The following is a 15,000-nucleotide window of genomic DNA, read 5'->3' as shown; positions in this document are numbered from 1 at the left end:
ACATGCCGCCGGGCTGCTGAGCTAATTTAAGACGGCGGCGATCGTGCGAGATTTGACTAGGCATTTAATAATTAAAGGTTAGAAAGCTCTTTGGAAGCTGAAACTTTGGGAAGTACATGATCTTAAAGGGAGAGTTTCACGTCTCTGCGCATGGGCAAACTGTCACGTCAGCCCATTTAATTCCATCGTTATTGAAACAATCGAAAGCACTGATGCAAGAAACGGAAACAATCCCATAGTAACGTATTACCCATTGGAATTACTTTTGTAATCATTTCCTTTGTGTTATGAACCTACTGCATGCGAATAGATTACTCGTGCGTAGAACAAATTTTCGACCCGTACAATAAATTCGAGATCAAAACTAAGTTCGATATTTTCTGTGTAAACCCGCAGTGTCTTTCACCAAATTTGGGCCTTAGTCATTCAGTGTATTTGCTTTAATACTGTTTAATTAACATCATCTGGTTCAGTAAGAAACCGTAAAATTTACAACTGCTAGCGATACAGCTTGGACATGCGCAAAACCGTGAAACTGTCCCTTTAACACTAACTTCCTACTATTAGACGAGGGGAAAGTACGTTTTCGGGTGAATTTCTTGAAGAACCTTTTCCGTGAATAACATAGCACAAAATAGACAAGATTTCTTTCAAATAATTCTTCGCCGTCACATTTCCACTTATTTTTACCTGTCGACTGCAGAGTTAAATACAAAATGTAAATATTAAGACAAGTGAAATGCGACTTCAGTAAACACAAATTCATTCAAGGCGTTAGATTCCTTCAATGTTTGTTAAACCCATACAGAATGCGCCATTTGGTTTCAGTGTTGTGCATAACTCTACCGTTATGCAAAATATTAGCAACAACGCTCACTTTTATATCGACGGGAAAAGATGCAATTGTTATCGAAGACAATTACTCGTCACTATTATGAGTGTAGATATTTATTTTCCACCGCCTGTCCTGTTTATCCAATTGACGTTCCATTCTTGAGCTCGATGATAGTATATTTTGTTTAAAGATCCACTAAAACCCGTTCCAATGACTAAGATGCCATTGCAGGTTAATTAAATATTGTAACGTGTCCACCGGATAAAAATCTACATATTTCTACTACCCCCTGAAACCTACAAAACTTCCGCGCAGAGGACTCTGCACACAAAGACACTACTTGGCAGGAAAGCGACAGTAAAGACGTTTCCCAATACGAAAAAAAAAAAGGAAAAAACAGAAAATGGAGAAATTAAACTCGATTTCTGTCTGGATTGCGATGTGGTAACCCAGTAATTAGGGGACTTGATACGGACATCATTTAAAACTACAAGTTAAAGGTTTCCACATTTTTTGGAGTATATGCGAGCAACAAGCCTACACTAATAAGAAACTGCATTGGGATCAATGTTCTTGAAAGTTGTTTAAGTGCTCGTATATGTTTAAAAAAAATCCTGTTTTTCATATTTAGATTTTGAAATTGAGTTTGTTAAACATCTGACTGGCAAACGTTTGAGCTTTGATTTTTATACCAAAGGCTAAATATTTTGAGATTAAGTTTTGGTCCGTCTTCGATCACGTTCAAATAGGACCGATTGGACTTCAGAAGGTTGGATCTAGGAAAGTGACGTCACTTACTCACCAGCTCGTAAATGCATCTTATTATATTATGCAGACAAGACTTTAAAAGTCTGAAAGCTCGAAACTCCAGAGCTGCATATCAATTTAACCACATACACATGCATTGCATTCTTAAACTAGCGAACATCTGGATTATGGAACTCCGATTACAAATTTTTCCTGCACGTTTTTCCTGCACGTTTTATGCTAAGTTTCAGTTTTTGTCCAGAGTAGTTGTACTCAGGAGAATTAAGGCCTGGGCCCAGATTTGGAACATTTTAAACAACAATAAAATGTGAAACCTTAACCGCTCTATAAAATGATATATTATCACGTGAAAAGCACAGAATCTCAGCTAAACGGCAACACTTTTTATAATTTTCTGGTGGCCGGATTTACCTTTTATGATGTTAACACTATTGGGTACATCATTTCTGTGCTTGGATATTCAAGATAATTTTAATAAATGTCCGAAAAATAAATCTTTTCCCACAGGACACTGGGCACTAGTACAAAATGCCGTATATTTCCTAAACTAGGACACATTTAACAAAGGCCAAGCACAGTTCGTTTTCTTTTACCATTTTGACTAATCTAGTAGCAGCGAAGTCAAATAAATTTTAGCATAAACTGTTGCCGTTTTTTATTTTGAGTTTTGTGGCCGTAAAAGGTCACCTGACCTCATTTGCATACCTAATCCACATCAATATTAAAACTTTTGTGACGGTATTAGTCTGTGAAAGTCTTAGGTTGTTATTACTATACATTCAAAACTTAGACCACCCCCTTACTTTTTTGTGTAGTAATTTGGGTCCAGCTGAAGGCCCATGCCTTAATTTACTTGAGTAGGTGATTAATTTGATTTTTTCTTGGCAGTTCCTCCTTGAGGGAGTTCATTAAAGTAATACCGTCGCTTTCAGTGAATGAAGATACTTTTTTTGTTTGATGCTCAACAAAATACGCCTCTTCAGAGTTGGAAATGCAGAGCAAAAAGCATTAGACAGCGTCTAACAAATTAGAAAAAAGCAAGTTGACACACCGTAACACCAACTCGGAGTGGCCAACACATCACGCATTCCCACAACCATTTCACACGGTCAGTTAGCAACCATGAACAGCTGTTTCGGCCTTGCATAGACTCATTTCAGCATAGCGTACCCAAAGAAAGTTGTAGACACTCCCTTAAGTGGCAGCTCCAAATACATTCGTAGAATTTGGAGGTGGTACTTAAAAAGGGGTACCTAAAACACCCGCCTGCTATGTTAGCAACGCCATGCTGGCGAGGCACAGGAAGGCCAAAACAGCTGTCCATCCCAAATGTATCAAGGCTTGACCAGCCTAATTATTATGCATACTTTTATTTGAAGGAAAGATATTTGGATGTTTATCATGTCACTACTACTATAAATAGACTTTGTCACATGATCCCCCCCCCCACCCCGTTTAAGAGTTAAATGGTCGGTTAGGAAGAACTCTAACAAAACACAGGGAAGCCAAGAAGGGACATGGATGGACAAAACTGGAGAGGATAGAAATGGATTGAATTTGGGTAAATTTGAAAAACGTCGGCCCACTTTTTTTTCAAATTGATATCAGTCTATATCAAAATGTCATTTACACAGCTGGAAAATCATTCTCCGTTGTTACGAGGCCGTGATTTTGCAAATGAAAGACTCTTGCTCTGCCAATTTGACGTTTAGAGCTCATAATTAACAAAATTAAACAAAAATACTTAAAATAGCGTGACCTAGAGCTTTTAATCAACAACTGCATCACGTAAATCTAAAACTATCCTCTTAATTCTCACATTGTCACATTTTATGTACATTCCGTTGTTACTGGCATAATTACCACTTTTCCGACTTATAAATTCAACTTAACGCTTTGTACATTAATCAACTGAAGGTGACAGAAGTTGCTGTCGCAACATGTCATGTAAATTCAAAAATTTTGTCGTTTTCTTTAAATTTCTGACTTGCTTGCTGATATCAAGATCCTGTGAAAAACATTTGTCCTCTACAAAAAGTCCCCACGGCAGAAGTTCCTGATGTCCACCAGGAGTAACAAGGAGGTTCATAAAAGGGCAAGCAGTACCGCTTCGAACAGCAAATTTTTTACATTCTAGTTTTGAAAAACGCACGAGACTTTGAAATACGCATAAAAATACAGGATACCCAGTGTCACGTGACAAGAATGTCTGGAATAGCTGCCAACTTTTATAGGCCCTGGACAATTGCTTTCCCTTCAAATAAAAATAAACATAATAATTAGGCTGGTCAAGCCTTAATACACTTGAGATGGCTACTTATTGACGGGTGAAATGGTTCTGCGCATGCGTGATGTGTTGGCCACACTGGGTTGGTGTTTTGGTGTGTCACCTTGCTTTTTTGATTTGTTTCTTTTTTTCATTGAAATTACCCCGAGTGACGATAAAATAATCATCAAATACCAACATCATCGGATCGAGGATGTCTCTTGCCACCGGAAGGAGAAATGTAACTGGGGAAGGGTTATAAACTAAGGCATACTTCGCATTATGACTTTCTTTTAAATTTACAGACTCTAGACATATTCATATACAGAAACTGTTCGATTACGCAAATAGGAGCTACTGTAGTCACTTGACAAAGCACATGGTTTGCCAAACTTAAAGTCTTGTCCTGAGCCATATTTATTGGCAGATTCGCCAATATAGTGCAAAGATAACCCGGGGCTAGTGGATTTTGACTCCTTGCCAGATGGGCAAGGAAATTCAAATGTCACGATCCGATTAAGCAGATTCAGTGTGGACTTATTGTCTCCGTCTGCAACGTCTGAAATATATAGCAACCTATTTAGATTCTATTACCACTTCACTCTTTCAAAGCCGACCCAGCTATATATGACACAAACACATGCTCTACCTTACCGATTCATTTCGTGTTCCTGGTGAAAAGAATTGTTTTCACTACTGTAATCACAAGCAGCCATCCAGGATAATTCTCAAACAGTGGAGTACCATTGTGACACTGACCATGTTCAGAATGTCCATTAAAAAGGCAGTTACATCGCACAAGGACTGTTAAGGAATATTTATTTCGGCAGCGTCGCACCACTTTTCACGATAATACAGTCCATAAAAGGTATCGGCATTAATGCCACAGTTTTACCAGGTAATGATAATTCCCTGAGATTTGGTTGACACTAAAGAAGTGCATATAGAATCAAAGATGTCTATGTGAGCTAAAAATCGGTCTTGTATGTATTGCCTTCATTAATCCATCATTTTCAATGACTTTATCGTTGTTACAAAGAAAGTTGACATTGCTTTTAGAAAAGTGTATAGTGTTCAAGTATCAGTGTTATGTCAAAAAGGCACCGTGACTTGAAAGACCGCCCTACCAGGTATTACGCATTCCTAAGTTGTTGAAATAAACTGGACTGTCAAGGCACCGGCGCTCGGGTCTACAGATCAGGTCACACGAATTGTTTTGTTTGTGATGATCTACACACTACAGTATTGAAGATTGACATACCGCTAATGAACACCGGAAACGAAGGTGACAGGTAATGTGTATCTTCTCTCCCTTGCATGGCGTACTCAAGGAGCTATTTATTTCCTTGTTTTATTTATTAAAATTAAATGGCAACAACTATATATATTAAATATTAAAAGACAAAACATATGTCATAGGGATAATCTGTAAAAGAGTAATAAAACACTCCATACTAGGGAGATCATCGAGAAACTAAGCTAATAAATATTAGTAATGTAAACCATACACCATTTAACTTCATTTATGGTGGAAATTAGTCAAGTTTGTTTTTCGAAATCCGGAACACGGAAAAAATGGGATATTGTGAAACACGGAATATATGGAATATTCTGAAACACGGAATATACGGACCGCGACCGTTGGCTTGACAACGCTTGGCAACGGTCGCGTTGCACTGAAACTCAAATTCAGCGAAGGTATGAGGACATCCTCAATCGATCGGATCAAGAGAAAATGAGGGGACAGAGAAGGAGGCTCCCGGTCCAGCCCTTGGGATATGTCATGTCCACCAAAGTTATTTTAAGACGAGCGGAAGTCTTCCGAGACGTCCGCATGCAGGCCAACCTCGGTCCGATGTTTGAAAGAAAATATATATTCATCAGCCTTCCACGTGCGCCATCATTTTCTCTTTTCACTAAGAACCTGAGAGCGAAGCAAGACTGCATGCGGACGCCTCGGAAGACAGACTTCCCCTAGAACAAAGACTTCCGCTCGTCTAAAAATAACTTTCGTGGACATAACATATCCCGGCCAACGCCTTGAGCCTCCCTCTCTGTTCCCTCATTTTCTCTTGATCGGATGCTGGTGTTTTTAACGTGAGAATTTCACTGGTCTGGCGTCAGTTCCCGCTTCCCACAAGACGAGGTCACTTGTCGGCGGCTCGGTGTTGCCTGCCTTGTCAATTTTCTTGATTCTCAAACTGGTTGTGGAGAAAAGATATCGCAAGATGACGCCTAAAACAGCTCGGAACCACCAAAAAATAATAATAATAACACAGGACTCGGTTGAAACCGTTTTGTTCGATCTTTCATTGAAATATTTGCTTTCAAACTTTATTGCTGAGAAAATAGCAACCGCCGTAATGTATTTATTCTTCTACCGATCGATAACAAGAACAACGACAGAAAGTGGTCCGCCTGTGACCGATGATAACAACATCTGCTAGGGAAATCGTGTACGAATGAGGCAGGTTTTGTAACAAAGACCTTCAAAAAGGCATTGACTTAGCAAATCAGCCTGAAAAAAAAACGATAACATGTCGTACATTATGTTTTTAAGGCAATTGAGACACTTACAATCGTCTTTCTCCGTTTTTCTTTCTCAGAGTGTAGGAAAGTGCGCCTGCGATGTTTCGACACAGTCGGAGAAGGCACAAGGACCGAAGCGGGGGAAACATATCCCCCAGGGGTGAACTCGTTTCTGTAACACATCTTTATACCTTTTGTCGCGGGGAAATGTAAAATTATCATCCGAAGTTACTTATCCTATCCAGACTACTCAAGGGCAAAAAATGCAATATTTATCATTGAAAGACTTTCCTCTCATCCCGCGCTTTTGAATGTTCCTTATATTCCGTGGTTCAAAATATTCGAATTTTCCGTGTTTTAGAATATTCCATATATTCTGTATTTTAGAATATTCCGTGCATTCCGCAATTCCGCCGTTCCGTTCCATCATTCCATCGAATAAGGTCAAACTTTACTACAAATGGTTTGTAGTGGAGTCAGACTCGCACAAGAAGTAGCTAGCCAATCCTATTCGTACGTTAAGGGATCGAATCCAATTTTACTATAAAAAATACCACAACATTGAGAACACTTTTGCGAAAACAAGCAAATGAGGACTTTGCATGACGGCTATCGTGGAACTTGACTATGTTTTGTTTCGTTTTAATTGCGTTTCAGAGGAGGTTTTACGAAGTAAACGTTAAATGTGGTTTTAAGATGTGGAGTTAAGCGTGTCTTTAGTGTCTCTAGGAGTCAGCGTAAATTCCCCACAAAAAAATTCCAATTTTAGCCGGAAATTCTCTTAATTTCGAAAACCAAACTAAGAGCTTCCAGGTGTTCCTTATGTTTTTGACTAATTTTCAACATAAATGAAGGACAGATGCTAAACATTCAAACAAATTGAAACAAATTTGGAAAAAGACACCCTGACCCCGACCCCGCGTTTTGGCCTCTACGGATAATTTCCCCCTAAAGGATTGTTTAATTTTGAAAACGAGCGTGAAATAATTTCCAAATTTCGCTCGTCATCATTCAATTACCCATACCAATTACCGAGTATAGAAGTTTTGTACGGCAGCCATGTTGCGTGGCAGGAACAATAGATTATTTTTCCAATGGGAACAAATGTTCTTTCTAATGCAAAACATTTTCATTGCTCCTGCCATGCAACATAGCTGCCTTGCAAAACCTCTATTGGAAATTAATCCTCTCCCAAGTTGGCGCTCTTGACATTTGGGACCTTATGCATGGACGAAGACAACGGCTGATAATTTTGCGATCGCTCCAAGTCGCTTGGCATGAAAAGTGTGGCCACATTCCAAGAATAAAATTGGTGAGAACGGTGTGGATAATAATTACAGAGAAAATTGAAAGTTCAACGTCTGGTGCTTCTGTGCCACACACAACCTCAAATTTGATCATTTCACGTCACTGTCAGAACGAGAAGAGTGAAGTAATATAAAAAAATGTCAAACGCACGTTCGTGGCGTGCAGAACTATTGTTTTTGCTCATTAAACCCATTGTTTTGTGGCGTTCTCGTAGCTGTCGTCCTTGCTAAAGCTCCTTATATTGTGATTCGTTGTCGTACTTCTTTCTGTATCCGAGATATGTACAGAATAATTAAGGTGTTAGAAAAAATTGCTAGTAACATTTTATCACAAAAGTAGCAAGCATTTCAGTCTGCAAGGACAAAATACGCGTTAGCCGCGGCAACGATCGCAAATACGCTACTTTCAAGTTTATATGAACGTCAAATTTGGGGCTGAACATTCTTATTTTTTGCGATCTCATTGAGCCTGAAAACATTTTCAGCAAAATCACAAAGAGCAAGAAGGGCCCATGCAAGCCGGAAGTATAGCAACCATTTTTGCCAAAGCTTGTCAATTGTGAGAAATTTGTTATTTTTTGGTAATTTATTTGGATCTTGTTAGCAGGCATTTTAGTTCTCGCATGCGAAATACTTAAGACTTTTTCAGTCTTTCTTTTAGTTTGCACACAGGCTCACCGTCTCGAAAGGCGCGCGATCAACAGCATGGAGAGTGGGGCGAGACGGAAAGCTTGTGTGCAGGCCATATCTCTTTGCTAGCCGGCAAATTTGCTCTTTCGCTTTGAATCCTGGACAAGAGCTAGCATCCTCGCATTTTTTTAGTGTTCTACTTTGTGTGCAATGTACTCTGTTGAATTATAATATGAAGTTATCTATACGGCTTTTTTCATCTCACCCTAAGGGGTCTGTCATCTCCGAAGTCCTTGAACTATGCTGGACGGTCCAATAAAAGGTTGCTATTGTTACTATAATTATTACGACTATTATTATTACAATTGTAAAAAAAAAAAAGTTACATAAAATTCAAGGACAGCGTACGGAATGGTAGAGCCTCTGGAAGCGCACTTTAATTTTTTTGGACAGCCACTGCGTAAATCTTGGAAACAGCGAGAAAATTGGCAACGACCTAATACCTATTACCAACCAACGTTGAGGTGGAAAAAGACAAGGTACCTTAACTCCAAGGACGAACCGACAAAACGAGGTTCGTTTGAAGACTCGAGAAAATATTTATGATATTTCTTGCCTTTTATTTCCATGGCGGAACAAACTGTTTGAAATTAATCTGGCCGTGCATGTGTACCTCTCTAACTAGCACATAAAAATAATTGACAATTATTCAGTGAAATGGTAATGAATATTTACCGAGCCGTGAAAAGGCTACTCGGAATTGAATAGTAGTTGGTTAATCACCTCCAAGTTAGGCAATCAGCGCAAGGGAAAGAAGCACAAGAGTCTACTAATGGACAATTATTCGCCGAAGGCGAGATGAATAATTGTTTTAGTGTTATTACGTAAGTAATTATTTGAAAAATATGCATTTTTTTTTTGAAAAAGAGATTTCTTCATCTGTCACCTAGATAAAAAACTTTAATTCATTTTTTAAAGACAAATTTAAGGCTGGTTGCAATGTATACTACGCGAGTGTAGCAATGCTAATCGAGGCTGCAGTATAAATTAATGAAACAGTAAAAGCTAGTAAACCGACAGGAAAGGATTACATTATTGTCACTCAACGAACACAAGTTATATAGTTAAATGAAACATTGTAGAGTACGATAACTTGGTGCATGATTACCTTGAAAGGCTTCTTTATGAATGAGACCACAATTGTGTCTAACAGCCAGCAGTCAACCTACTTAGCCAAGTGCTGAATTAACCTAAACATTATCATTTTTAACTCCAAATATTGTAAGCGGGAATTTTTCGAATTCGCTTGTCAAAGACATTTTTGTAAGTGAACGCCCAGTCAGGATGTAGAGAATTCCGTAATCTAAAAACTTCAGTGACCTAAAAGTTACCAAGAACTGAGCCGAAACGAGCATTGTGTTTATGAGCGCTGGATGAGCAATTAATAAAGTTTCTGAATATTCTTCTCGATTCTTCGGCAGAGAATTATTAGAAATATCCTGCGTAAGGTTGGAAACTGTATCATGCAGAGCAGCGCATATCGATTGGCAAAATATATGAGGAAACACTGATGGAATAGCATGAAATCTGTTATCAAAAAAGAGACGAAGGGCTCGCTTTAAGAGTAACAATTTTTCATAAATTACACTTAAAAGCTTGGATCCATGCCACTATTCGATACCGCGTAAACGAAAGTATGAGCGATCGATAATAAATTTGAAGAACAAGGCTGTTTGGGGGTCCAAGCTCACGTTCAAATAAAATAAACACAATGTCACTTACCTTGGCAAAAACAGCGAATGAAAATTTTGTATTTCAGTTCCACTGTGTCTTTGTCGATCTTATGCTTGGACTCGAGTTTCCTTTCCTGAGAAACAAGTTTAGTTAACAGGTAATCCTTAAATAGTCCAAAAACTTGCTGAACCAACGCAGGGTTTTCGGTGGTCGCAGAGTTGCTGAGCTCTCTTCTTGTGTCGGCTACTCTTTCGGTTTCCTGTCCTTCCTCGGTATCGGACATCACCAACGGTGTCAAAAGCGCAGCACGTAGGTTGTAGACTACTTTACGATAAAGAGAACGAACGCTCTGCAAAACTTTGTTAAATAGTAAATTCCTTATAGCCAAATCCCAGGGGAACAGCCTTGATCATGTAAATTAAGTGGGCGTTGCGCAGATAGCAATAGACCACAATAACAATCACCTTTGATAACAATAGAAAATAGATGGTTTTCAACCGATCTCTTGAGACAATAGTTAATGCATGGAGATGGTTATGAAACTCGACAAGTTCCATAGTTTCATGTTTTTCTCCGTATTTTTGACCAATCAAATCCTTCAATTAAATGACGCGCAACTAATTTGCAAACACGTGCGAATCGAAATAACAGATTGTGCAGGATCACGGTCCATTCAACATTGATTGGGACAACATTTTCTCGCTTTGAAGGTTTTCAGGTTTCAAAACCAGTGTCTCGATTAACTATGCTGAGACTGAGGTGACAATGGTGTACTGTAAAATTGCTGGTGGACGAACAAAAAATGCTAATGAGAGATCTTTTGTTTTCGTCCACCTACATGGCGGCAATGACGTAAGGTGAAAACACTTGTTTACAGAGGTTTTCAATTGAGTGTCATTCAAATAGTTATTTATCAACAAATCTAAGATTGAGACAATGCTGTTTGTTTCTTCGCAGAACTTGCTAAGATAAATCAGTTCTCGGTCACTATTAATGTGTCCGCCATAAATTAAAGCGCGTTACTGTGTTTAAGTATTTGGGTGATATCTTTGACGAATACCTTGGCTGGAACGAATATGCTAAAGCTATTGCTTTCAACATCGAAGGACACCATAAACATCCCATGCAAAGATAGCTCATTGATTTCCTTCACAAAAGTGAAGGAATCTGAAGCAATGAATGTGGATGGAATATAAGGTTGGAGTAGATTACTTAAGTATTTGGCCAAGCTGTAGTTGTAGGTTTGAAACTTAGTAAACATGAGCTTAAAAGGTTGTTTGAGTTTGCTACCAAGGAAATTTACTTCCTGTTCAAGGGTAACTTCTATGACCAGATGGATGGTGTAGCCATGGGGTCCCCCCTTGCCCCTGTTCTCGCCAATCTCTTTATGGGTCACCATGAGAATATATGGTTGGATCACTACGGGGATTCAGAGGTCTTATTCTATCGTCGCTACGTAGACCATACATTTTGCCTTTTCCGCTCTGAAGGGGATGCAACCCTTTTCTTCAATTACATCAACAATCAACACCCCAATATACGCTTTAAAATGGAACGGGAATCTGACCATGTTCTACCTTTCCTAGATGTTCTAATCAATAACACTGACCCGCACCAAAGTGTAACCACCGTTTACCGGAAAAAATCTTTCACAGGTTTGCTCACCATTTATCTGAGTTTTTGCCCCTTTACCTACAAATTAGGGTTAATCAAAACCTTGATTGATAGAACTTTTAAGATAAACAACACTTGGATGGGGTTCCATACTGATCTTCAAAAATTGTCTGTCATTCTACGGAGGAATCTCTTCCCTGAAAACCTTATCAACAAATATATTTCTAAATATATTCAGACAGCAGTCAAGGGAGGGAAAACACAGTCTCATTCAGGAATCGAGCCCCAGGAAACACCTAAGTTTTTCTTTAAAATCCCTTACGTTGGGCACTTCTCAGTCACGGCACAGAGGTGTATACGCAAACTTGCTAATCGGTTATGTAAACCTATTGATATAAGGTTAGTCTTCACTACTTTCAAAGTCAGGAATCTTTTTAATGTGAAAGATGCTGTCCCTGTAGGGCTTCGCACGCGTGTGGTCTATAAATTTTCGTGTGCAAGTTGTAATCCTTGTTATGTTGGTGAAACCAGCCGACACTTCTCCACACGAGTGCGCGAGCACTTACTTTCAGACAGATCTTCGAACGTTTTTAAACATCTGCAGAGTTCAGAGTTTTGTAAGGCATCCTGCACACCGGATTGCTTCGAGATCCTGGACTCTGCAGCCACTAAGTACCAAGTGAAGCTTAAGGAATCCATGTATATAAAATGGGAGAAGCCCGATCTCAACCAGCAGGTGAAACACATTAACCTGACTCTCTTCCTGTAAGGAACTAAGCGTCAGTCATTTAAAATTTTTGTTTTGTTCTGTTTTGATTTAATACGCAATATTGACAACGCAATGTAACGAAGTTTGTAAGATCGCGCGCGCTTTAAATTCAATGGCGATTTCAAAATATGTAACACTGAAGATGACGGATGTACCGTCGAAACATGTCTGGAAAATTAAAGAAAGTTGTTATGCTCATACGACTATCTATATTGTTGCTACTATCTAGACCTTTTAAAATAACATTCTAAGAGGTGATATTTTAAGAGTAAAACAACGTTCCAAGAAGTGATATTTTAAGCGTAAAACAACGTTCCAAGAAGTGAAAATTTACGATTGATAGATATTGAGCTCTTTGCTTAGCATTTTATTTCTGTTGCGTAGTTTGACTTAAATAACCATTCGCTATTGTCATATTCATATTGAACGTCTGCTTTTTTAAGCGCTGACTCGTTGTGAACGGATCGTATAATGACAATTGAGGCCCGTAATAGATTTCAATGGTAAGTGGTTGATATATTGATATAATTTGAACTTGTTTGATTGTAGCCTTATTGGGACGCAAAACGTTTTTTGTTCCATTTATTGTGAACGTTTTGTGTTGTTCATCAGGGATGATATATCCATATATTATATGGCTCCGTCTCACGAGGACTGGGAACTACAAAATTCACGAATTTGATTGGATAAAATCGATATTGACCGCGGTCTAGATTTTCCCATCTAGACCGGCATCTACACGGGTAATGTTTTGCGGTGAAAAGATGCAAACTGAAATGCAAAAATATTGAGTATTTTCTTCTACCAATATTTATTTATGGCAGTGCCAAACAGCATGATGACAAAAGAGAGGATGACGAACAAACTTTGACAGAATTAAGTTCAGCTCATCGCCACTCATCGCCGTTCGCAAGCAAAATAGTACAAACCAGTGACATTAAACGAATTAAATTGTTCTTGTTTGGCAATATAATAAACATCTTATTAACCGAGCTAGGTCGGTCTGTATGGGAGAATCTTGACCTCGGTCGCTGGTACAGACCTCACTGCGTTCGGTCTGTACTGGCGACCTCCGTCAAGATTCTCCCATACAGACCTCCCGCTCGGTTAATAAGAACTAAATATTAAATAATGTGATGTTTTTTGAAATATCGAAGCCATTTAAGTCAATAGGCATATGCATTGTAAATTTTTCATCGGAACTTATTTCAAAAGCTTTGTCGAAATCATATATGGAAATATCGATGTCGTGGTTCGTGTTATCTTTCAAACCGTAAATCACTGCATAAATTGGAAGAGAAGAGGGACTGCTGTTATCGTAATCAGCTTGAAAATCGACAAACAATCTTCTTTGAATTTCACCTCCACCATCAGGTGACATATTGATTATTGACCGATAATATTTGAATCTACTTTCTTTGTGGCACTGTGGTTTATATGCATACTTATTTTTTCGAAACCGATCTTTACACCGTTGAACTCCTTTTCACAGAATTGGGAACTCCTGAAATATATCTCAACGCAGACCGCGTAATTTTTACTCGGGTTGTCTCGACTCAGCTTGAACACATTGAAATCGAATCTTCCTTTGAGCAACGAATTCCCGTCTCCTATCTTTTGAAGTTTCAAGATGAAAGCTTTCTTAATTGATTTTATGTGGCACTTCATCAAAATCGATTAGACTGGCATCTGTGATGCCGTAATCGAATGTAAATTCGCTATTATCCATGGCATATGATAAAACGTTTTTTTCTGTTTTCGTGAGTACTGATATGTGAATCTGCAACTTTTTGATCGATGTATTTTTTGTTAGCGGCGTCATCGGACTGCGTTGGTGAAGCGACGTTTGTTATTTCTTTACTTTTGACGGATAGATCTGACTCTAAATCGGATCCATCTTTTTTTGAAAATAATAATCATTTTGTTAAAGCTACTGCTGAAACAGCTTCATTCAGTTGTTCCAAATCGACAGAAGAATGATTATGTGTTGCTTTTTTTCAAATTGATTACTTTGTTGTTGTTCAAATCAAAATCGCTTGACAACGTTTTATCCATTTTGCTGTTCAGACCGTTGTCAAGGTATACTTTGGATGTTGCATCATTCGGAAATTTTTGGTTCGGGCAAATCTGTAAGAGGATGTAAATCGAGGGATAGCTCTCCTTGCATAACTGAAGATCCATCTATTGGCAAACATTTATTAAGACCCGAATCGACGTACGATTTATTAACAGCTGATGTATCATTGCTACTGTTTGCGAGGTTGAAAATGCGATTACCACCCAAATCGATGTCACCTTTCATTGTTTGCCCCGTTTCATGTAAACATTTGCTCAACTCTTGACTCAAAAAGGTCCAAATGACGGCATCTGATGAATTTTCTGGTGTTTTGAGATTGACTACTCTATGGTTCTTCATGTCGAGATCAGCTGTTAAAACGCTTTTGGGAATGCAATTACTGAGCTCTGTTTTATCAGCCATCGATCTATCGACGTAAGAGTTATTCACAACGTCTTTGGGATGCAAAGGATGTGCCAGATTGGTGATTTT

This window comes from Montipora capricornis, chromosome 10 (genome assembly GCF_036669925.1).
Source record: "Montipora capricornis isolate CH-2021 chromosome 10, ASM3666992v2, whole genome shotgun sequence".
NCBI lineage: Eukaryota > Metazoa > Cnidaria > Anthozoa > Scleractinia > Acroporidae > Montipora > Montipora capricornis.
This window is presented reverse-complemented; position numbering follows the sequence as displayed.